Source organism: Daucus carota, chromosome 9 (assembly GCF_001625215.2).
Source record: "Daucus carota subsp. sativus chromosome 9, DH1 v3.0, whole genome shotgun sequence".
NCBI classification, from domain to species: Eukaryota; Viridiplantae; Streptophyta; class Magnoliopsida; order Apiales; family Apiaceae; genus Daucus; species Daucus carota.
Genome location: NC_030389.2, coordinates 13,991,381 through 14,016,564, shown reverse-complemented (window position 1 = coordinate 14,016,564; position 25,184 = coordinate 13,991,381). Strand labels below are relative to the sequence as shown.

At 35.5% G+C, this 25,184-nt stretch overlaps 2 long non-coding RNA genes across 2 annotated transcripts; one reads left to right on the top strand and one right to left on the bottom strand.

The window, feature by feature from the left end:
* Positions 1–16,932: 16,932 nt before the first annotated feature.
* On the bottom strand, positions 16,933–17,354 carry LOC135149231 (uncharacterized). Its single transcript, XR_010287511.1, has 3 exons — positions 17,318–17,354; positions 17,154–17,231; positions 16,933–17,020 (listed from the first exon to the last, which is right to left on the bottom strand). It is a non-coding gene; the product is annotated as an uncharacterized LOC135149231 (long non-coding RNA).
* A 1,086-nt stretch (positions 17,355–18,440) lies between these two features.
* LOC135149287 (uncharacterized) lies at positions 18,441–18,924 on the top strand. The gene is made up of 3 exons (XR_010287610.1): positions 18,441–18,545; positions 18,632–18,709; positions 18,829–18,924. It is a non-coding gene; the product is annotated as an uncharacterized LOC135149287 (long non-coding RNA).
* The last annotated feature ends 6,260 nt before the right edge of the window (positions 18,925–25,184 follow it).

The window sequence follows — 25,184 nt, the reverse complement described above, 5'->3', positions numbered from 1 at the left end:
TTGTTGAGCTTGTTGTTGTTGTTGTGGTTGATATTGTTGCTGTTGTAGTGGTTCTGGAACTTGTACAGGTTGAAATGGAGCACTGAATTGCTCTAGCATGAAAGGAGTCATTACTAATGGCACATTGTCATGCTTTTTCTTGTTCACCAGCCGGGTCTGGATCTTGGCACAAGTCCTCTGAATAGGAACAACAGGAGAATCTATGTACATGTGCCTATCAGCATCATCCATTTTATCATTCATGAATAACATCAGAAACCTGGGATAGAAGCATTCAACTTTCTCATTCCTTTGAATTGATCTCTGTGTAACAGACCCCATCTTTCTGATAATCTCCCTCAGCAATATCTTCCCAAAGTTGATTCGACGGTTATAAGCTATGCTGAATCCAAAGATTTGCAGCATCGAAGATATATTCCCAAAGTTCTTTCGATTAGTGGGAGCAAACACCTTGGCAAGGGTGTCAAAGAACACATCCCATTCAGCCTTCAGATTTCCCTTTGACATCTTCGGGAGAAAAATCTGACCTTGATAGTGAATATCCTGAAAGAATTGTCTCAGTTCATCCTCTGAGGGATCTGGCTCAAAATTATCCCTTGGAAGTCCTAAGATCCGGTTCACATCATCGACAGTGATTACAATACGTTTCCTGTTAGGCAGATCCCCTATAATCTTGTAGTTCTCCAGGGTCGTAGAGTTGACAGCATTTGAGTAGAAGTCAAACAAGGGTTGCAGCTTGACTTCTATATCTGTAGTGAGTGCTGTACTGACTAAACTCTGTCTCGAAAGAAATCTGACCCAGGTACGGAATCTATCGGAGCAGTCATCAGGGTTAAGGCTAGCAAGGTAATTAGTCTCAGCAACCACGAATTCTCCGGCCATTTTTAATAATTAAAAATTGAATTAAGCGAGAATTTTTCAAATTAAAAGTGAATTCTCAAATGTCTCGCAAATTTCAACTAATAATTAAACTTGATTAATTAATTAATAATTCGAAATATTAAAATATTATCGAATTAAAAGTTAATTAATTTAAATGGTACTAATCAATTTTAACTCCACAAAGCTAGATGTCCAAACAAGTCCTTAAGATCAAAAACCCCAATCTTAAAGAACTCAAGCCAAACGCAGCCTTAACTTAGAAAATCATATAAAATCTAATAATATAGATATAATTATACAGAAAATTCACAAAAAATATACAAAAACATATAATGCATATGAAAAATATATACAAGAGAACTATGTCATATTTAACATCCCTAATTCACAAACCAGCTTAGAGAAAGTGGATTCATCCAGTGGTTTAGTGAAGATGTCAGCAATTTGCTCAGTCGTGGGTACAAAATGTAACACCACTTTACCATTCATGACATGTTCTCGTATGAAATGATACCTGATATCAATGTGCTTGGTTCTTGAATGTTGAACCGGATTGTTGGAAATGGCTATGGCATTTGTATTATCACAAAATATGGGAATTTTGTTTACTACAACACCATAATCATTCAGTTGGTTCTTGATCCACAAGATCTGAGCACAGCAGCTTCCAGCAGCTATATACTCAGCTTCAGCAGTAGAAGTAGATACTGAGTGCTGCTTCTTGCTATACCAGGAAACCAACCGACGTCCTAGAAATTGACAGCTTCCAGACGTACTCTTCCTATCAATCCTGCATCCTGCATAATCAGAATCTGTATAGCCGGTTAAGTCAAAACCAGTACTCTTAGGGTACCAAATACCTAATCCAGGTGTACCCTTAAGATATCTAAAGATTCTTTTGACGGCTATAAGATGTGATTCTTTAGGATCAGCTTGGAACCTAGCACACAAACATGTTGCAAACATGATATCTGGTCTACTTGCAGTAAGATAAAGTAGAGAGCCAATCATACCTCGATAGCTTGTGATATCAACTTTCTTACCAGATTTATCCTGGTCAAGCTTTGTGGCAGTGGCCATGGGTGTCTTTGCCGGTGAAGAGTCTTCTAGATTGAACTTTCGAAGAAGATCTCTGACATACTTGGATTGGCAAATGAATATTCCATCTTCCTTTTGGCTTACTTGAAGACCAAGGAAGTAGGACAGCTCACCCATCATACTCATCTCATAGTTACTCTGCATCAACTTAGCAAATCTCTTGCACAAGTTATCGTTAGTAGAACCAAATATAATATCATCAACATATATTTGTACAAATATCATATCCTTATCATGCAATTTGTAAAAGAGAGTTTTGTCTATGACACCTCTAGTAAAATTGTTTTCAATTAAAAACTCAGAGAGAGTGTCATACCATGTTCTTGGTGACTGCTTGAGTCCATAGACAGCTTTGAATAGGAAGTATACAAAATCAGCAAACTCTGGATTTTCAAAGCCAGGGGGCTGTTCCAGATATACTTCTTCTTCTAGCTTTCCATTCAGAAATGCACTTTTCACATCCATTTGATAAACCTTGAAGTTGGAGTGTGCAGCAAATGCAAGAAATATTCTGATGGCTTCAAGACGAGCAACTGGAGCATAGGTTTCATCATAATCAATTCCTTCTTCTTGTGAATAACCTTTTGCAACCAGTCTGGCTTTGTTTCTTACAACAATGCCATCACCATCTAACTTGTTACGGAAGACCCATCTAGCTCCAATTGTAGATTTTCCTTTTGGTCTTGGAACCAGGGCCCAGACTTCTTGTCTCTCAAATTGATTGAGTTCTTCTTGCATGGCAAGAACCCAATCAGGATCAGCAAGTGCTTCTTCTATTTTCTTTGGTTCTAGTTGAGATAGAAACCCAGAGAATAGGCATTCATTTGTCGTAGCACTTCTAGTTCTTACACCAACATCAGGATCACCAATAATTAAATCAAAGGGATGATCTCTGCTCCAAATCCTTTCCCTTGGAAGATGTGTCCTTGATGATTCAGCAGTATTATCATTAAGCTGAAATGTGTGACTAGTTGATCTATCAGCTCCCCCTGAGTTGTTGCCAGGTTGACTTGATGATCCACCACTGGCATCAGTGGAATCTCCAGCATTATTGCCATTTCCTCCACCATTGCCTGGATCATTATCATTGTTGTCATCTCCTGTTGCAACCTCAGGTGGTATATCATCATCTGAATCAGAGTCTGGATAGTTGTCAAACTTCAGAGACTCAGATGGATCAGCAGATTGTAGACTTGGAAGTTTAGTGTCATCAAATGTAACATTGACACTAACTTTCACTGACAGAGTATCAATTACAAAAACTCTATAAGCATTATTTGTATAACCAACAAAAATTGCTTCAGATGCCTTTGGCTCAAACTTGTTCAAGTTCTCTTCACCATCCTTGAGAACATAACACTTGGCTCCAAAGACATGAAGATGTTTGACATAAGGTTTCTTGTTGTTATACAGATGAAATGGAGTTTTCATATGATCCTTGTTGATCAAAGTTCTATTCTGGGTATAGCAGGCAGTAGACACAGCTTCAGCCCAAAAGTACAGAGGAAGCTTTGCTTCAGCAATCATAGTCCTTGCAGCTTCGATCAGTGTACGATTCTTTCTTTCGACGACTCCATTCTGCTGAGGAGTCCTTGGAGCTGAATACTGCCTTCTAATTCCCTTTTCAGAATAAAAGTTGATTAGAGTTTGATTCTTGAACTCAGTTCCATTATCTGATCTTACAGCTTTTACAGGAACACCCTTTTCCAACTCAACCAACTTGATATGATCAATTACTGTCAGGGGAGTTTCATCCTTAGAAGCCAGGAAGTAAACCCAAGTAAATTTTGAGAAGTCATCCACAATAACTAAGGCATATCTTCCTCCATCAATAGATGCAACATTCACTGGGCCAAACAAATCCATATGCAGCAAATAAAGTGGATCTGTAATGGTATTGATGGTTTTGCCTTTGTGAGATGCTCTCTTCGCTTTTCCTTTCTGACAAGCTTCACAAAGATCATCAGTTGAGAATTCCAGGGAAGGCAAGCCTCTCACTAGATCTCTCTTGAATAGAGAGTTCATGGTTTTGAAGTTGAGGTGTGAGAGCTTCTTATGCCATAACCAACTATCTTCAGCAGACGCTTTGGCGTAGAAACAGTGAACTTCGTTTCCTGGTCCTGAAGACAGATCAGCTACGAATATATTGCCTTTCCTTATGCCACATAGTGAAGGACGCTTATCCTTGATATGTTTAATGATACATATCTCCTTTTCAAAATGAACATAATATCCTTTGTCACAGAATTGACTGACACTTAGGAGATTATGTTGAAGTCCTTCAACTATTGCAATATCTTCTATGATGATCCTTCCAATTTTGTACTTGCCATATCCCACAGTACGACCTTTGCTATTATCAGCAAAGCTCACTGTTGGGCCAGCTCCTTCTCTTATGTCTTCCAGCAGGGATCTATTGCCAGTCATGTGCATTGACGCTCCACTGTCAAGCACCCAGGTAACACGAACAATTCCACTGGCACCCTGCAAAAGACAACTTGATTAAGCATTCCTTGGGACCCACACTTGATTAGGTCCAGCAAACTTAAAGAACTGATTTCTATCAGGTGTAACAACAGAGCCTCTTGGACTGATACTTGGTTCAGACTTGACTGAACTTACTTCCTTAACAACAGCCTTATAAACCTTAGTTTTAGGCTTTGGAACATAAGTCTCCTTCCTAACACGAGTAGGACTAGCAGTCTTTGATCTAGCATGCTTGTTGTTTGTGTGTTGTCTAGGCGATGTGTTTTCATTTTTAGCATGCAAATTTTTAAAATAAGCATACATCAAATTGAAAGCACAAGTCATACAATTATCAACACTACAAGATTTATGACATGCATCAAACGCAGGAACAACAGGAGTATCAGTCATAATAACAGGAACATCAACAGATTCTACTCTACTATTGTTAACAGTTTTAAAATTCTCAGTAGAATGCCATCTATTGTTTCTGTTCTTACTATTCACAAAGTTATTAGGCTTGTTGAACTTAGTTCTTTCAGAGTTGACACCTAAACCAGCTTTAGGCAACCTAACATTGCCTTTCACTTTGATTGGTTTCAGGTTTGTCAGAATCTCATCTCTCATCTCATTACTCTCTTTCATTTTAAGGTCTTCCTGTTTTAGTTCATATCTAATGACAACAGGAGTCTCTAAAAGAGGTTCAGCCTCTGAGGTTTTAAACAATGGTTTAGGGGAATCTTTTAAAACAAAAGGAATCCCTCTCTCCTCAGCACTCTTCTTAAAAGGAGTAATGTTACTAGCCTTACCTACAGATTTGTTATAGTCAAAGCCTATTCCAACAGTTCTCTTGATCTCTTGTTTATCATTAAGTTCTTTGACTATCAAGGAGGCATCCTTAAAGGCTTTACATTTCACTTTCTCTTCGTCTAGCTGAAGTCTTAAAGCAATCTCACCTTTCTCTAGAACTTTGACTTTAGCACATTGTAATCCTAAATCCATAGTCAATTGTTCTATTTTAGGTTTTAATACTTTCATCTCATTCATCTTATAAGCATGAATTTCTAAGACTAAAGTATCAATTTTAAGATTAGCAGCTTTCATCTTTTTAAAAGCATCATCTCTTTCAAGTCCTAATTGCATAAACAGTTTAGGGCATGTAGGATCTACCTGAAAGCTTCCAGCAGGAGGAGGTGAAGATGATCCAGCATTAGCCATGAGAGCAACATTCCCAATCTGCTCTTCTTCATCACTATCTGTATCATCCCAGCTTTTCCCTTCTGCTAGATATGATTTGCTCTTGAAGCTTTGACTTCCAGAAGTACCATGATGCTTTCTTACTAAGGCATCATACTTCTGCTTCAGCTCATCATACGAATCCTTTCTCTTTCCTTGAACCTTGGGCTGCTTGCACTCAGTTGCAAAGTGTCCAGGTTCACCACAGTTGAAACATTTAAATTTACTTCTGTCCACCATCCCAGTCTTGTATCCTCCTTTGCTTGTTGAAGATGAATAGCCTCCCTTCTGAAACTTACTAACAGTAGGTTTGTATTTATAGGAAGGGTTCTTCCGGAATCTCATGTTTCCAAACTTCTTGGCAAACAGGGATAGAGATTGATCTTCTAACTGTTCAAGCTCTTCCATTGTATAGAACTCTTCGTCACTACTGGAAGAAGCAGTCTGACCCATCTCAGGTACAACAAATTCCTGAGTAGTCTTAGAAGGAACAACAACATCCTTCTTCTTTTCTTCCAGTACAGGTGACTCAACAACTAGAGCTCTCGAATGGTTCTGTGTTTTACCCCAGCCATATCTCTGTTTACTCTGAACTTGCTCCAGTTCATAAGTTTTCAAAACTCCGTAGAGTCTTTCCAGAGAAATCTCATTCAGATCTCTGCTTTCCCTGATGGCAGTGATTCTGTGTTCCAGATGTTCAGGAAGGGTTAAGAGAAACTTCATGTTGACCTCTTTCTTGTCGTAGAATTTCCCATTCAGATTTAAATTAATTATTTATCAAATTATTAAGTCTGATAAATACTTCTGAAATCCCTTCACCGGGATGGGAACCAAACTGTTCATACTGAGCCATCAGTATCTCTTTCTTGTTTTCCCTAACTTCCTCTGAGCCTTCATTGATAATCTCTAACGTATCCCAGATTTGCTTGGCGTTCGTACAATTTACAACAGCATTGTACATCACTGGATCTAGAGATTCAACCAAAATTAGTTGAAGAGCATCATCTAAATTCATCTGTTCACTCTCTTCATCTGTGTACTCAGAAAGTTCTTTCGGAATGATCTGATGAGGTATTAACACACCATCCTCTTCGTGTTCTAATATGACATTCATCGGAGTAGTAACACCTTTGTCCAAAATCCCGATGTATTTTCTGTTCGCAGTGCGGAGGAATAGGAACATGTGCCTCTTCCATAGGCCAAAGTGTTCCTTGCTGAACGGTGGGATTTTAATGCTACTGATCTTTTGTGTACTCATGTTTAAGGATTTGAAGTGAATAGTGTTTGGATGAGATTTGAATTTTTGAAAGAAAAATATTTTAAATCAAAATTAATTTTTGGAATAAAATTAATTCGAATAAAAAATATTTGAACGTTACAGAGTGTGTATAGGATCTGATACGGAAAATGGTATCAACCGCTCTGATGCCAATTGTTAGGTCCAGATACGATTGTAGAAGGGGGGGGGGGGGGTTGAATACAATCGATACCAAATAATCGCGGAAGATAATCTGATTGAATATAACTTGTTAATCAGATTATAATTAATTAATATAACAATGTTTGAAGTCGTTATATAATTAATATGGTTCAGTTTTAATGTCCACTAAAAGTTCGTAGAATAAATTCGACAGGGTATATTCTAGATTTTAGTGATTAAAACAACCGGGTTATCAAAGCACAGAAAACTGTGGATATAATGATCAAGCAAGTTACGAACAACTTGAAAGCTTTACAAATGCTTTGAATTACAAAGTGATGAACACTAAAAATGAAGAATGCAAAGCCATATTTATAGGCAAAGCATTTGTACTTGTAAGACAATTGAAAGACAAGACAATTGTAAGTAGCAAAGACAAAGTGGAAAGGGCAAGACAATTACAGATTGCCTTGCAAGCACAAGACAAAGCAGTAAGACAATTATTATAGCTAGCAAGACAATCCAGAACTTCGGTAAGACAATTAAATTGCCTTGGCAGGATTGTTCTTTCGGCCAGACAATCCAATTGTCTTGGCAGGTGCATTCGGTCAGACAATCCAAGATTGTCTTGAACGCCTCAGGAATTGTCTTGCAGGCATTTCCTCGGTCAGACAATCAGGATTGTCTTGGCAATGCATATTCGGGCAAACAATCTCGATTGTCTTGCTGAGTATCATTCGGTCAGACAATTAAGAATTGTCATGGAAGCTTCAGTCAGACAAACTTAATTGTCTTGCAAGCAAAGCTTCGGTCAGACAATCTGTTTTGTCTTGGCAGCTTGAAATATTCGGTAAGACAATCTCAGATTGTCTTGCTGAGCTTGAGTGGATGATTGAATGTAATTTGACATATATTTAAAATAGAAAATTATTCACTTAATTAAGTTAATCATATAAATTCATAAATTAAATTAATTCGAGAGTGAATTAACTTAATAAATAAATTACATAATTAATATAATTATTTATGAAGTGAAATAATAATCTATTAAATATTTAATCACCCATTCTTCAGTAGAACTGCTTCCCGTCTTCTTTAAACATTAATAACTTCGTCTTGATCTGTCGAACGAACGAACCATCAAATCTGCTTGACTTCGAATATTTAAATTTGAATAACTGATACACAGATGTACTGTCTGGTTCATCTGTATCTAGTTAAATCAAATATTCTTTGTCAAATAAACATTAAGAAATTGATTCGTTCGTCGAGTCTTCGTCTTGTAAGTACATCTTCATTAAATGGAATCTTCTGATAAAATAAAGTATAGAAACTTTATATCTTCTGAACTCCTGGACGTGCCACAAAAGATTATTTGTGCACTGAGGCTTGAACATATTAATGAACTTCTTTCAGTGGTGTGCAGCAGCATCCTGGAATATATCTGACATATAATTCCCATAAATCATGTGACGTTCTTCGTACGGATTCCGATGACTTGCTATTTACTGAGCTTTCTTATCTGAGTTGAGTTGTATCTCTTTAAATACAAATAGGCTGAACATATGCCTTTCACTAAGAAAGAAAAAGAACAAGCCTTTATCACAAAGAAAGGAAGCTGGGCAGGCTCATCAGAATCAGAGGAAGAAGTCAACTATGCCTTGATGGCAAACATGGACAACAGCACTGAGACTGTTGAAACTAAGGTACCTCATTCCACTCTTGCTTTTGATATCGAGGATATAACTGAGTTAAGATTGTTTCTTAAAACTCTACATGTTAGTTATAGAGATCAGACTTTAGAAAATGACAGACTAAAATCTGAGATCTTAGATGTTAAGAAAAGGAATGATTATTTTGAAAAGGAACTAGTTCAGATGCTAGAAGTTCAGAAGGAAAGAGATGATTCTATCTTTGTTAAAAATGAACTCTTAAAGAAAAATGCTTCTCTTGAATCAGAACTTATTAAGGAAAAAGAGATAATCAGAACCTGGACTAACTCAGGGAAGACTACTCAGAATATCTTAGAAAGTGGAAACTGGAAGAAAGGGTTAGGTTACTCTGATAAAAATGAAGTTGAGTCATATAAACAAGAAACCATTAAAATTGAAAAACCTAGGGTAGTTCCAGTAAGATTTGTTGTAGAATCAAACACTCGGGACAAATCAAAGACTGATATACCTAAACAGGTTAACATTGGTTTGATGACTCAGAAACAGCTTAAGCATAAGCTCAAGGAGGTTAAGAAAGAAAACAGGATCAAGGAACCTAAGAAAAATAGGAATGGAAAGGTTGGAATAAACAAAAGCAACAGTTACATGCCTATTCCAAATGCTCCTAGGAAAACTTGTCATAATTGTGGTAATCCTAATCATCTTGCTTCTTTTTGCAGGAAAAATAAGGACATAAATACTATGTCTCCAAAATCAGAAGTTAAGACTAGGAATACTAGATTTAGACCAGAGAATCCTTGTTTTCATTGTGGTAGTTTATGGCATTCCATTTACACTTGTAAGGAATACCATAGTTTATATTATGATTATTATGAATTGAAACCTTCTTTGATGAAAAAGATTGATTCTCCTAGTTCAGCATCTGTTAAAAAGTCTGTTAGCACAAACTCTGATTTAAACTCTGATAAATCTTCCGCTGCTAGTGTTAACAAACTTAACAAGAACAAAGGATCCAAGCAAGTCTGGGTCCTTAAAACTAATCATTAGTTGTGTATGTGATTGCAGGGCAACAGGAAGAACATCCTAGTTCTGGACAGTGGATGCTCAGGACATATGACAGGAAATAAAGCCCTGCTATCAGACTTTGTGGAGAAGGCTGGCCCAAATGTTTCTTATGGAGATGGCAACATAGGGAAAACTTTGGGATATGGCAATATCAATCTTGGAAATGTCATCATTCAATCGGTAGCTCTGGTCTCAGGACTTAAGCACAATCTGCTGAGCATAAGTCAAATCTGTGACAGAGGATATCATGTTGATTTCATGGAGGAACACTGTGAGGTTATCAGTAAAACCACTGGAAAAGTTGTTCTAAAAGGATATAGACATGGGAACATCTATGAAGCCAAGCTATCTTTAAACTCTGAAAGCTCTGCAATCTGTCTACTTGGCAGAGCCAGTATTGAAGAAAGATGGAACTACCACAAGAAACTATCTCACCTGAATTTCAATAATATAAATGAGCTTGTGAAGAAAGATCTTGTGAAAGGACTTCCAAAATCAGTTTCTACTCCAGATGGACTCTGTGATTCCTGTCAGAAAGCAAAACAGAGGAAGTCTTCATTTAAAAGTAAAACTGAGTCCTCAATTCTTGAGCCATATCATCTGCTTCATGTTGATCTTTTTGGACCAGTAAATATAATGTCCATTGCAAAGAAGAGATATACTCTGGTCATTGTTGATGAATTTACCAGATATACATGGGTATATTTTCTACACAGCAAGGATGAAACACCATCTTTATTGATTGAGCATGTCAGACAGCTGAACAAAATCTCTAAAGATGCAGTAAAGATCATCAGAAGTGATAATGGCACTGAGTTCAAGAATTTTAAAATGGAGGAGTTCTGTAAAGAAAATGGCATTAAACAGGAATTTTCAGCACCTGGAACACCTCAACAAAATGGTGTTGTAGAAAGGAAGAACAGAACTCTGATTGAAGCTGCTAGAACCATGTTGGAGGAAGCTAAGTTACCAACCTACTTCTGGGCTGAAGCTGTGCAATCTGCTTGTTTCACACAGAATGCAACTCTGATTAACAATCATGGAAAAACTCCATTTGAACTGGTCAAAGGCAGAAAACCAAATCTCAAATACTTCCATATTTTTGGATGTAAATGTTTTGTTCTGAAAAATCATCCTGAACAGCTCACCAAATTTGATTTAAAAGCTGATGAAGGAATTTTTGTTGGTTATCCTTTATCAACAAAAGCCTTCAGAGTTTACAATCTGAGAACAAGAGTAATCATGGAATCCATTCATGTGTCCTTTGATGATAAGAAAATTACTGGAATGGAAGATTTTGAAGATCATGAGCAACTGAGATTTAAAGATGAAGATGCATTCTCTGATTCCATAAACTCTGACTCTGAGACAACATCAGAACATGTCACTTCAACTCATCAACCTCAAGCACATGTTGAGGGGGAGCACTTTCAAAATGAAAATCTGGATGAAAATGTTGCAGACTCGGCAGAAAACTCAAACTCTGATTCTGACTCCTCAAACTCTGATCATTCTGCATCAGAGAATCATGAGAACACATCTTCAGGGGGAGCATCAGAAACTCAGAATGCTCATGGAGATAGCATGAATAATGGGGGAGAGGCATCAGAGAATCAAAATGATACTGGCATGGATCATGGGGGAGGATCTAGTTCCAGAAATCAACTGCCACATGAAAGGAAATGGACAAAGTCTCATACACCAGATCTGATTATTGGAGATCCAGATGCTGGGATACAGACCAGAACTGCAACAGCAAATGAGTGTTTATTCTATTCCTTCCTATCTCAGACAGAACCAAAGAAAGTGGAAGAAGCTTTAAAGGATGCAGACTGGGTAACAGCAATGCAGGAGGAGTTAAATGAATTTGAGAGAAATAAAGTCTAGACACTTGTACCAAGACCAAAGAACAGATCAATAGTTGGTACTAAGTGGGTTTTCAGAAACAAAACAGACAGTGATGGTGTAATCACAAGAAATAAAGCCAGACTGGTAGCTAAGGGATATTCTCAACAAGAAGGAATTGACTATGATGAGACCTTTGCCCCAGTTGCCAGATTGGAAGCAATCAGAATCTTCTTGGCTTATGCAGCACACAAGAAATTCAAAGTTTATCAGATGGATGTAAAGAGTGCTTTTCTCAATGGGGAGCTGGAGGAAGAAGTATATGTTGAACAACCTCCAGGATTTGTGGACACAAAATTTCCAGATCATGTCTACAGATTGGATAAAGCACTGTATGGACTAAAGCAAGCACCAAGAGCATGGTATGAAACTCTGGCTCAATTTCTTTTGGACAGTGGTTTCAACAGAGGTACAATTGATAAAACTTTATTTTATCTCAACCATGATAATGATCTGCTATTAGTTCAAGTCTATGTAGATGATATCATTTTTGGGTCTACTAATCCTAAACTCTGTGAGAGATTCTCAAAGCTTATGCAGTCCAGATATCAGATGAGCATGATGGGAGAAATGAGCTATTTTCTGGGACTTCAAGTCAAACAGACTGATGAGGGTATTTTCATTAATCAGTCTAAATATACCAGGAACCTGCTAAAGAAATTTGGCATGCAGGATAGCTCAGCTGCTACCACTCCAATGGCAACTGCCACTAAGTTAGATAAAGATACTGGTTCACCAGTGGAAATTACTAACTACAGAGGTATGATAGGCTCACTACTATATCTGACTGCTAGCAGACCTGATATCATGTTTGCAACCTGTCTCTGTGCAAGATTTCAAGCAGATCCAAGAGAACCACACCTTGTAGCAGTCAAAAGGATTTTCAAATATCTCAAAGGAACAGTTGAGATGGGACTCTGGTATCCCAGAGAATCAGACTTTACACTGATTGGTTACTCTGATGCAGATTTTGCAGGATGCAAAATAGACAGAAAAAGCACAAGTGGAAGCTGTCAATTTCTTGGAGGAAGACTGGTTTCCTGGTTCAGTAAGAAACAAAAGTCAATTTCTACATCCACTGCAGAAGCAGAGTATATTGCTGCAGGAAGCTGCTGTGCTCAGATTTTATGGATGAAGAATCAATTACTGGACTATGGGTTAACTCTGACTCAAATTCCTATTTATTGTGATAAACAAAGTGCTATTGCTATGACAGGAAATCCAGTACAGCATTCCATGACCAAGCATATCAGCATAAGATATCATTTTATCAGAGAGCATGTGATGGAAGGGACAGTAGAACTTCATTTTGTTCCAACAGATCAGCAGTTGGCAGATATCTTCACCAAACCTCTGGCTGAAGCAACATTTACAAGACTTGTAAACGAATTAGGGATGATTACTGGTCCTCTCTAAACTCTGATACATTGCATGATACTATATCTGTTAGTAATTGTTGTTAATATCTTGATATGCAACTGCCTCTGTTATTCTCTGATCTAAATTCTGATGATTATGCACTGATATGACAAACTCTGATAGTTAATCTCTGACCCGACAAACTCTGATGGTTAGAATTTTTACTGATATGAGATATTCTTGTGCAAAATATTTTGCAAATAATTGAATTAAATCATGAAAAACTCTGAAGTCTGACTTTTGGGACATTACATATGTGGAAATTCTTGTGACACAAATCATGATTTTAACTTGTTACCTAGACTGCCTTACTTCTTAAATATTAGATAAGTATTCAGAAAAGAACTTGTTTTATTCCTCTTATGAGCTAAGAGTAATCAGGTCTCAGATATGGATCACATATTGGTTTTCTCTCAAAAAGAAAAGAAAAGAAAAAGAAAAGAAAATAAAAATAGAAAAAGAAAGAAAATTATTTCAGGTACTCCTTTGAGATCTTAGAAATTCTGTGAAAGGAAAGAACCATGTGCAATGCTGGTATTAAGCAAAATGCATCAGAAAATTATTTTTCTTGGTGACCTTTTACATTCTCTGATTACTGGAGAAATACTCTGATAAATAAAATCTGATGAAGGTTATAACTCACTTACCCTGAGAAGTTTCCTTTCAGAAGATACTTGTCTTACAAAAGAAGAGAAATCCTAAACTCTGATCCTTATTATGAGACACTCGGCTTATGAGATGGATAAATCATTTTCTGAACATCTGATTCTTTCTAATTTTATTTGAGAAATTTGTCAATCTCTGTTACAATTAGAATAATCATGACAACACACACCTCTCACTCCACATCTGTGATTAACAAAAATCTATGACATTGAGTGATTTTTGATTAAATTCAAATAATTATTTGCAAACTCTGAGGAAAAATTGGTTGCCAGATTTTCCTTATCTCTAATCAGTGCAAAATTTTATGACTAATCATTGTTTTGTCTCAAAATCTGCCATTTATTTAAACTCTGGTCAATAGTCAAACTTCTAATTCAAGTCAGAGTTTAAAATAAATATATTTTGGTCAGATAAATATCAGATTTACTGTCAAACGGTACAAAATCCATTTGAATTCCTGAGTGGAGAAAAACACGGTAAATAATTGTGTTTTATCGGTAAATGGTAGAAGTTTGTACAGATTCACACGCTGCTAATAATTACTGCTCCACTACCGTTTTTGTTACCGTTCAGAAACTGCCACGTGCCCCACTACTGCTTTACACTCTCACCTGCATGCGTTCATACACATATATACTCAGAGAAAGATCATTTTCTTTTATCTCACACGATATATCTATCTCTCTCTCTCTCTGAAAATTTTCAAAACCTCTTGTGCGCATTTCATCAAACATCTCATCTACACCTCACAGTTTCTTGATTTTTCAGACAATGTCGACCAAAGCCTTCGAATTTGATGGTGCCAAGTTCGTTACCAACAACTATGCTGCAGTTCTGAGCAATGATGAAGCTCCCAGTGAATTCCATCTGATACAAGATTATCTTGCCCACAGTGAGTTCATGTATGCACTCACTCAACCAGAGGTTATTTCTCCTGCTCAAGTTCTGACTCTCTGGCGTTCAGCAAGATATAATGGTGGTGGTGAACATGGATCACCATCCTTAACCTGTATTTATGAGGAACAGGAGTACATTATAACTCCTGAGACGGTTCGAAAGGCCCTTCACCTTCCAGAACACTCTACGTATCACAGTGCTGTTTCTACTCAAACTCTGAAGGATATGATGCAGTTCTTTGGATACTCTGGTAGCACTGATAAAATGGGGGAACTCAAGCGTCCATGTCTCTGCAAGGAATGGAGCTTTTACTACGCCTGCATAACCAGAGCTTTTGCAAATAAATGCAGCAATTTTGATGCTATTCCTCTCTTCAGTCAGCAGATTGGGTATTCTCTTATCCATAATCTCAACTTTGATATTGCTCCATCTATTTTGAGATTTATTGGTGATAGAAGGTTAGAGGATGAGAATACTGTTTATTTTGCTCGATTTTGTCAGCTTATATTCTCATACTGTTATCCTCTGGTACCTATTCCTGATACTGATACAGAACTACCTTTTAAAATCACTAAAAGAGCATTCACTGATTTGATGAAAAAGGATAGTAAGAAACCCCACCTACCTGTTTTTGCTATTCCAGTAACTATACATGATAAATTGAAGCAGGCAATGCCAGAGAAATATGATTCCACATTCTCTGATGAGAATGTTCCCTCCTCTTCCCACCAGCAACAGACAGATGTACCAACCTCCGGTCCTTCCCAAAAAGGGCCAGTTGTAAAATCTGACCACAAATCCACCTCTGGTCCTTCCCAAAAAGGGCCAGTTGTAACATCTTCACCTACCAGGGTGCTGAGGTCTTCAAAATCACCATCCAAACCATCTCCTCCACCTAGGAAGAGAAGATTTTTGCAGCAGATCTCAGACTCTGACTCTGACAATGAACCAGTACCCCATCCTCTTGTCTCCAGGCCCAGGAAGAAGATCAAGCCCACCTCCACAATGACTGATCTCACTGTGGATCCTCCTCAGGAATCCATGGTTAATCCCTTGAGATGGTCACAGTCTCTGATCCTCTGATGGTGGAGCCAATATCTGCTGTACCTCTGACAACTTCATCAGAACATACTCCAGAAGCTGACATTCCAATGTCAGAAAATAAGCTTCAATCAGAAGAACCTGTGCCACAACCTACAGCTGCTGGTATACCTTCTTCAGCACAAACTCCAGAAGTACATACTTCAGAGGCACAGACTCCAGAAGCACATAATGCAGAAGAAATTGTATCTACTCCAGAAGGAATTGTGACTACCCCAGATATTGCTCAGGAAACTCTGATTCCTGTTGAAGATTTTGTTGCAGCTCCTGATCAGGAGATCTTAAGTGCTGCAAATTCTGATGAAGCTACAGCTCCTCTGTGTTCCCATACAATCAGCATCAAAGATCATGATGCTGATGATGATACTGAAGTAAACTCTGCTCCACCTGTTGACTCAGTATCTCTTATAGCTGAAATCTCTGCCTTGCTCAGAGAAAGCATCTCAGTCAGGGAAGATTCTCCAATTCCAACATTCTCTCCAATCAGAGATTCCTCACCTGTCAAAGTTCCTTCACCTATCAAAGGTTCTTCACCTGTCAGAGATTCTACACCATCTCTTGATTCTGCAATTCCTCACTCTGTGTCTACAAAGAGCAAGGTCTGTACATTGACTTACTCCAGGAATATGCACAGAGCCCCATCCTCTTCTGTGGAAGCCAGGCTGTCTTCTATTGAATCCACTCAGAGATCAATGCAGCAAACTCTGGCTAATTTGAGCTCCTCTGTGGCTCAACTGGTACAATTTCTCACCTCTAATGCTTTGAATTCTAATGATGTCAAAAAGGGGGAGAAAGTACTTAAAGAATCATCAGCAGCTTCACTATCAGTCTCCGGCTCATGTTCACTCTCACAGCATGCACATATTTCATCCACATCTATATGGAGCGATGGATTTTTCTCAGCCAAATGTCCAAGGATTCTCTTTAGCTTTTTGTTCAACTTATCCTCCATCTCAGCAGCTATCTCCTTCCTTAGGCTTGCCAATTCTTCAGCCTTTTTGCTTTGACGTTGTTGATTGTTGACTGTTTTCCTTGTTCTACCAGTCCTCCCAACAAGCCAATTTGGTCCATGAGCCTGAAAATCTATTTCTTTTGTATTTGCTACTTCTTCAGCCTCATTGTCTTTCTCAGTTTCTTTGTCATTGTCCTTTTCATTGTCCTTTTCATTGTCCTTCTCAGTGTCCTTTTCAGTCTACAAAAATCAAAATATGTAAAGATATTAGTGTATACAATGGCCCCAATATTGCAGCATGTACATATTCAACATTCATAATAATCTTATGACAGAAGTAATTTCAATAATTTATAAAAATATTATTCTTAACCTTCTTATCATGACCTTGGCGCGTTTTAGGATATATATCCGCCTTTGTAGGTGTATCAGGGGTCGACTGGTTCTTTTTCTATCATAAAATGAACAAAATATTAACAAGTAGGATTGATAGACAAAATAATTGCAAAACATGATAATTAGTATCCACGACCATACCATTTCATTTCCAATCTGTGCAAAGGATTTACGGCCAACAGTGTGTGTGTCAATGACCTTTCTTCGGTTGTTTGAATTCTTTGCAGCAGTAGATTTGATTTTTTCATGGCCCCAATATTGTAGCAAAATCTTGAATTTTTCCAAAGGAATGGACTGCGGCCGATTTCTTAGCCTTTCCTCATCATTGTCATATTTTGAATAGTATTCTGCCTTAAAACGGCTTTTGTGCATCCTCCATGCATCACAGATGGTCTTTAGAACCCAATCTTTTCCCTCCTCTGGAATGATATACTTTGTCTACAGATTATACACAATAAAATAGATTATATATATACGAGCTGTTATACACAATAAAATAGATTATAAATAGGAATGTAGTGTGTATGTGTTGTTTTTACCTTGACAAACTCCCACCAGCCAATCTTCTCTCCTTCGGGAACTCGGCTCCAGTTCACATAATCTAGGGGCACACATTGTCTTCCAATTGTCCCCAAGAAACTACCAAATTCCGATCTTATTTTACTATTTTCATGCACTGGCTGCAACTCATGATTCAGGGTCAACTCTGGTATGTCTTCTAATCTTCTTGTGAAAACAGAATTCATCTTAGTAGGGATTACTAAACAGAATTCTGTTTTCACAAGAAGATTAGAAGACAGACCAGAGTTGACCCTGAATCATGAGTTGCAGCCAGTGCATGAAAATAGTAAAATAAGATCGGAATTTGGTAGTTTCTTGGAGACAATTGGAAGACAATGTGTGTCCCTAGATTATGTGAACTGGAGCCGAGTTCCCGAAGGAGAGAAGATTGGCTGGTGGGAGTTTGTCAAGGTAAAAACAACACATACACACTACATTCCTATTTATAATCTATTTTATTGTGTATAACAGCTCATATATATATAATCTATTTTATTGTGTATAATCTGTAGACAAAGTATATCATTCCAGAGGAGGGAAAATATTGGGTTCTAAAGACCATCTGTGATGCATGGAGGATGCACAAAAGCCGTTTTAAGGCAGAATACTATTCAAAATATGACAATGATGAGGAAAGGCTAAGAAATCGGCCGCAGTCCATTCTTTTGGAAAATTCAAGATTTTGCTACAATATTGGGGCCATGAAAAAATCAAATCTACTGCTGCAAAGAATTCAAACAACCGAAGAAAGGTCATTGACACGCACACTGCTGGCCGTAAATCCTTTGCACAGATTGGAAATGAAATGGTATGGTCGTGGATACTAATTATCATGTTTTGCAATTATTTTGTCTATCAATCCTACTTGTTAATATTTTGTTCATTTTATGATAGAAAAAGAACCAGTCGACCCCTGATACACCTACAAAGGCGGATATATATCCTAAAACGCGCCAAGGTCATGATAAGAAGGTTAGGAATAATATTTTTATAAATTGTTGAAATTACTTCTGTCATAAGATTATTATGAATGTTGAATATGTACATGCCTTTTTATACACTAATATCTTTACATATTTTGATTTTTGTAGACTGAAAAGGACACTGAGAAGGACAATGAAAAGGACAATGACAAAGACACTGAGAAAGACAATGAGGCTGAAGAAGCAGCAAATACAAAAGAAATAGATTTTCAGGCTCATGGACCAAATTGGCTTGTTGGGAGGACTGGTAGAACAAGGAAAACAGTCAACAATCAACAACGTCAAAGCAAAAAGGCTGAAGAATTGGCAAGCCTAAGGAAGGAGATAGCTGCTGAGATGGAGGATAAGTTGAACAAAAAGCTAAAGAGAATCCTTGGACATTTGGCTGAGAAAAATCCATCGCTCCATATAGATGTGGATGAAATATGTGCATGCTGTGAGAGTGAACATGAGCCGGAGACTGATAGCGAAGCTGCTGATGATTCTTGATCATCAGTAGTAGTATATATATCTATGTTCAAGACTTAATTAATTAGCCTATTTTGATGATGTAAGAAGTTTGATGCAAATGTTCTAGCTAGACTTAAAATCTGTTTTATGATCAGTCACAATGGTACTGATAATATTGTTTGTGGTAGTCTAGGACTTGCTTCTGGCATTAGCTTGTGGTTGGTAACAGTCTAAGTACTGTTTTGAATTTGTTGGTGTTGAACCATTAAATTGGTGGATTGATAAATTTATGAAATGGTCATGTCCATTTTTTTTATTCATAATGTTGCAATATGTCATTATAATGTTGCCTTAGAGGTTGCTTTTTCTATTATAATTCACTAAAATAACAATACATTAGGACCAAAATTTGTTGCCACAGGTGCTCTATGGCAATGTTTAAATCAAAATAAAGTGTTGCAAATTTTGTTGCAATAATAGAACAAACTACAGCAATAATTTAAATTGCATTGCTATAGAGAAAAACTTGTTGCAATATGTGGCTCTGGCAATGAATTGAACATGTTGCAATACAAGGGTTAATTCATTGCAAAAAGGGACCTATGGCAACGGGGGCAAACTTAACGGTCGAATTTTTGAAAATTGTTGCAATAGAGGCTATTGCAATGCTTTTTTATAATATAACAACTATTTTTAGGGGTTGCTAAATGCAATCTATGGTATAGTGGCTTATCGAAGCTTTTATTTTTATAAAAATATATATATTTACAACTTTTTTAATATAAATATGAAAGGGAAATATATATTTTATAATTTTTTTAATATAAATATGAAAGAGGTGTTTAATATTCAATATATAGAAAAATAAATATGGATTTTTTTTCAGAAATAGAATTTTATATTATTTTCTCCATATACAAGTTCATTTTGTAAAAAACAAATTTAGTCAAACGGCCACATTGTACTATTATTTAAATATTTTTTTAACTTATATTGTATAAGTTTTAATAATTACTTCCAAAAAATTTTCAAATAGACATCACTTCGTAATTCTAATAGCAATGACCACATATTTAAAAAAATGTTTCAAACCGAATAAAAATATTAGTTTTATATTTTAATTGACAAAAAAAATTTGCGAAATGGTAATTCTATGGTCAAAGTACTTTAAAAAATTATGTGCCAAAAACTCAAACGTCATTTATTTAAAAATAAAGGGAGTATTCTCTCTATTCAAAAATACTAGTCGTTTTGATTTTTTGCACGTATTGTGAGATGTAAAAATACATGTTTCTATATATTATTTTCTCAAATTTTATTTTTGTAAAGAAAAATAAAAATATTAAATTTTTATTGAAAAAGAAAATTTAAAAAATAATGTATAGAACTATATTTTTCATACCTCAAAATACGTGTTAAAAATCAAAATGACTATTATTTTGAAATAAAGCGAGTATAGTTTTACAAAACAAATTCCACAATAAACTCATGTATAAATCTAGCTATGAAGTCAATGCACTTAAATATGTTCGCGAAAATCCAAACATCATTTATTAGAAAATAGGAGTATAATTTTACAAAACAAGTTTCACAATAAGCTCATGTATAATATTGTTATATAAATAAGTTCAAGAGATATTATTGTATTATATTTACTAGCATTTAACCCGTGCGAAGCACGGGAGGGTATAGAATTCGTAATTTATTAATTATAATTTAAATTTTAACATTATCTTATTAGTATTTTAGTGCTAATGTATTGGATTTTAACCAGATTATATTTACCAACTGATTATATTTTTTGGACGACTACAAATTATACCAATGTCGATTTATTATAATATAGTGTATAAATTATATTTAAAAGAATAATGAGGAGTTCTTATCTAATACTATATCTCAAGTGTTAGTAATTTAAACGGTATAAAACTCTTTAATATTATAAGAGTAAGAGAAGTCTACATGTGACAGATTTGTAGTTACAAAAGAGATGGCCAAACCAAAATTCTGTACGACTACAAATTATATCTATGTTCGCTTGTTACAGATAGTATAGATATTGGAGACTCCGGAGGCGCCAGGAGAAGTTGTAATTAAATAAACTAATTACAAAGCGCGAACTCCACACATGTATATACATAGAAGCTGCAAGAAACCATATGTCATAACTAACCTTGGTTCGAATGAAAGTCCGTAAATAGTTAAGTAGTTTTTAACTGAAAACTAACAACACACAAATCATTTTGTGCACGCTACACTTTACAAACACTTGGTAAAACTAAAAGATAAATTTGTAGAAAGATAAATTTGTAGAAAAACCAAGAGCTCGTGACCTGTAGTATCACTATCATCATAACTAACCGTTGTGTTAGATTTATAAAACTCTCGAGGTTTACACAAGTAAATTACTTAAATTTGTTGGAGTCGGATTTTGAATTACAAACTTGAATTGAATAAAAGTTTGAAGTTTAAATTTTTATTAAAAAAAGAAAATTTTAAAAAATAAGTTATAAAACTATATTTTATAGGAGTCTCAACATACGTGCGAACAGTGTACGTAAACTATACAGAGGGAGGGAGGAGTACAAAATAGAGCGGGGAAAAGAAACAGATAAGTATAAACATTGGGTCGTTTGGGTGAGTGTTGGATAAATGCCCCTTACTTAAAGTAGAAAAACGAAATAGAAGTTAAAAATAAATTAAAACTTATAAGTGATTAAAATGTTTGGAAAAGAAGTGGAAACCATGAAACAAACATCAGGATTCTGCTTATTGACTATTTACAAAAACTCACGAGTACTTTGGGGGTGCTTGGCAGCAGTTTAAAAGCCGAGATTTTAGGTTTATAAGCTAAAAACACTTATTTGTACCGGTTGTATAAAAAGTCAAGAAGTATTTATAAAAAGCTGACAATACTAGCTTTTATCCCATGATTTCTACTTATTTCTCAAACACTTTAATCACTTATAAATTTTAAATTACTTCTAACTTTTATTTTATTTTTTACTTTAAGCAATATTCACTTATTTTAAACTCAGTTCGAACGGCTACCTTTTAACTTAAAATGCAGAAGCCGAATTTAAAACCCAGCCCAAACAACTTTCACAACTTTCTTTACTAAACGCCCTCAGAGGTGCACGTGCACAAGCAGATGTGGGCTCATTACAATATGATAATGAGAGTGCAATCAACAGCAATGATTTGATGAACACGTGACCGAGGCGCGTGCAGTTAAGCTTTATGGGGGGTTCACGAGAAAATTCACAGACTAGTCAACGGTCAACTCTTTAAGATACCTTTTTTATTAGAAAACGTTATGCTCCATGCTTTGTTGATTGCCAAAGCAAGTTTACAACTTTTTGAAAGTACTCTCCCTTCATTTTAATGGGTTAAATAGCTAATTCACCACTAACCTGACTGGAAACTTGCAACTGAGTAATGTTGTTGAAAAAATTTTCAAACGCATCACCAAGTAATTAAAAACTTTCAAAATCATCATTCTCCGTCAGTTCCGTTAAGTAGTTAACGGAAAGTTCAAAAAAGAAATTAAAAAAAGTCGAAAAAATTGGAAAAAAATCATGAAAAATTCTGAAAAAATTCAACAAAACCTGATTATTATTTTTTTGAAAAATGTGAATAAAATAAAAGAAAATCAAAAAATTAAAAAAAATGGAAAACAAAACGTTTCAAACCTTTTTTTATTCTTTTCAATTTTTCTAAAACACGAAAAAAAAACTTGCCACCTAATTTTTTTCAAAATTTTTCAAATTCTTTTAAGATTTTTGAATTTTTTCAGAATATTTTTGAACTTTAGAATTTTTTTTCAGAATTTTTTGAATTTATTATGAATTTTTTGTTTTTTCTCTGAATTTTTTAAGTGTTTTTCAGATTTTTTTCATTTTTTAAAAAAAATGTTTTTGAACTTTCCGTTAATTACTTAACGGAACTGACGGAGAATGATGCTTTTGAAAGTTTTTAATTACTTGATGATGCGTTTGAAAGTTTTTTCAACAACATGACTCAGTTGCAAGTTTTGAGCCAGGTTAGTGATGAATTAGCTATTTAACCCTCATTTTAATGGTCACTCTGCACAATAGTAAGTCTGGTCAAAAATTAAATATTAAAATAAAAAATTGCTAAATAAAAGGAAATGTAAAATCTATCTAAAAATAAATAGTTCTCATAAACTTATATTAAATATAAATTAGATTCTAAACTTTATTTTTATATATAATCGAGTTGTTTTACTAATTATAATTATTATTTCTCTTATATACTACGCCGGTGTCAAATATAATTTAAAATGTACAATAGAGAGATATTTTTTTCTTGTTATATTAATGTTTAAAATTTACAATACAGAGAATATTATTTTTTTTCTTGTCATATACTCCCTCCGTCCCACCAGGTTCTTTATGTTATTTTTTGGCACGCATTTTAAGACTACCAAAAAGTATACTTGCATTATATATTTAGAAGAAAATTCCTGGAAAAAAGTTTAAAGTTTAAACATTTACTCAAAAAAAGAAGATTTTAAAAATACGTTATAGAGCTATATTTTATGAGAGTCCCAAAATACATGCAAATAGTGTATAAATTTCCTGGGATGAAAGGAGTAATGTTATATGTATATTAGCCGGTGTAACGGATGCTTGTTATATTGTTTTTCCATGATTACAACATTATTTTTGATGGATAGAAGATGTGTTTATGAAAGACAAGTCCAGTTTTTGACTGAACTTACTTCCTTAACAACAGCTTTGTAAACTTTGTTCTTAGGCTTTAGAACACAAGTCTCCTTCCTACGAGGAGGACTAGCAGTCTTTGCCCTAGTATACTTGTTGTTTGTGTGTTGTCTTGGTGACGTGTTTTCATTTTTAGCATGCAAATTTCTAAAATAAGCAGACATTGTATTGAAAGCACAAAGTATACAATTATCAACACCACAACATTTATGACAAGCATCAAATATAGGAGCAATAGGAATATCATTCACAATAATAGGAACATCAATGGATTCTACTCTAACCTTGTTAACAATTTTAAAGTTCTCAGTAGAATGACATCGATTGTCTCCGTTCTTACTATTCATAAAACTATTATGCTTGTTGAATTTAGTTCTTTCTGAGTTGACACCTAAACCAGCTTTAGGCAACCTAACATTGCCTTTCACTTTGATTGGTTTCAGGTATGTCGGGATCTCATCTCTATTCTCATTACTCTCTTCGTTTTAAGGTCTTCCTGTTTGAGTTCATATTTAATGACAACAAGTGTTTGTAATAAAGGTTCAGCTTCTGAGGATTTAAACAATGGTTGAGGGGAATCTTTCAAAATAAAAGGAATCCCTCTCTCCTCAGCACTATTCTTAAAAGGAGTAATGTTACTAGCTTTACCTACAGATTTATTATAGTCAAATCCTATTCCAACAGTTATCTTAATCTCCTGTTTATCATTCAATTCTTTGACTATAGTGGAGGCATCCTTAAAGGCTTTACATCTAACTTTCTCTTCTTCTAGATGAAGTCTTAAAGCAATTTCACTCTTCTATAGAACTCTGACTTTAGCAAATTGTAATTCTAAATCTCTAGTCAGTTGTTCAATTTTAGGCTTTAATACTTTCATCTCATTCATTTTAAAAGCATGAATATCTAAGACTAAAGTATTATTCTTAAGAGTGGCAGCTTTCAATTTACTTCTAGCAGCATCTCTTTCTAATCCTATTTGCATAAATAATTTAGGGCATGTAGGATATACCTGAAATCTTCCAGCAGGGGGAGGTGAAGATGGTCCAGCATTAGCCATGAAAGCAACATTTCCAAGCTGCCCCTCTTCATCACTATCTATATCATCCCATCTTTTCCCTTCTGCCAGATATGATTTTTTCTTGAAGCTTTGACCTCTAGAAGTACCCTGATGCTTTCTCACTAAGGCATCATAGTTCTGTTTCAGCTGGTCGTAGGAATCTTTTTTTTTTCCTTGAACCTTGGGTTGTTTGCACTCAGTTGCAAAATGTC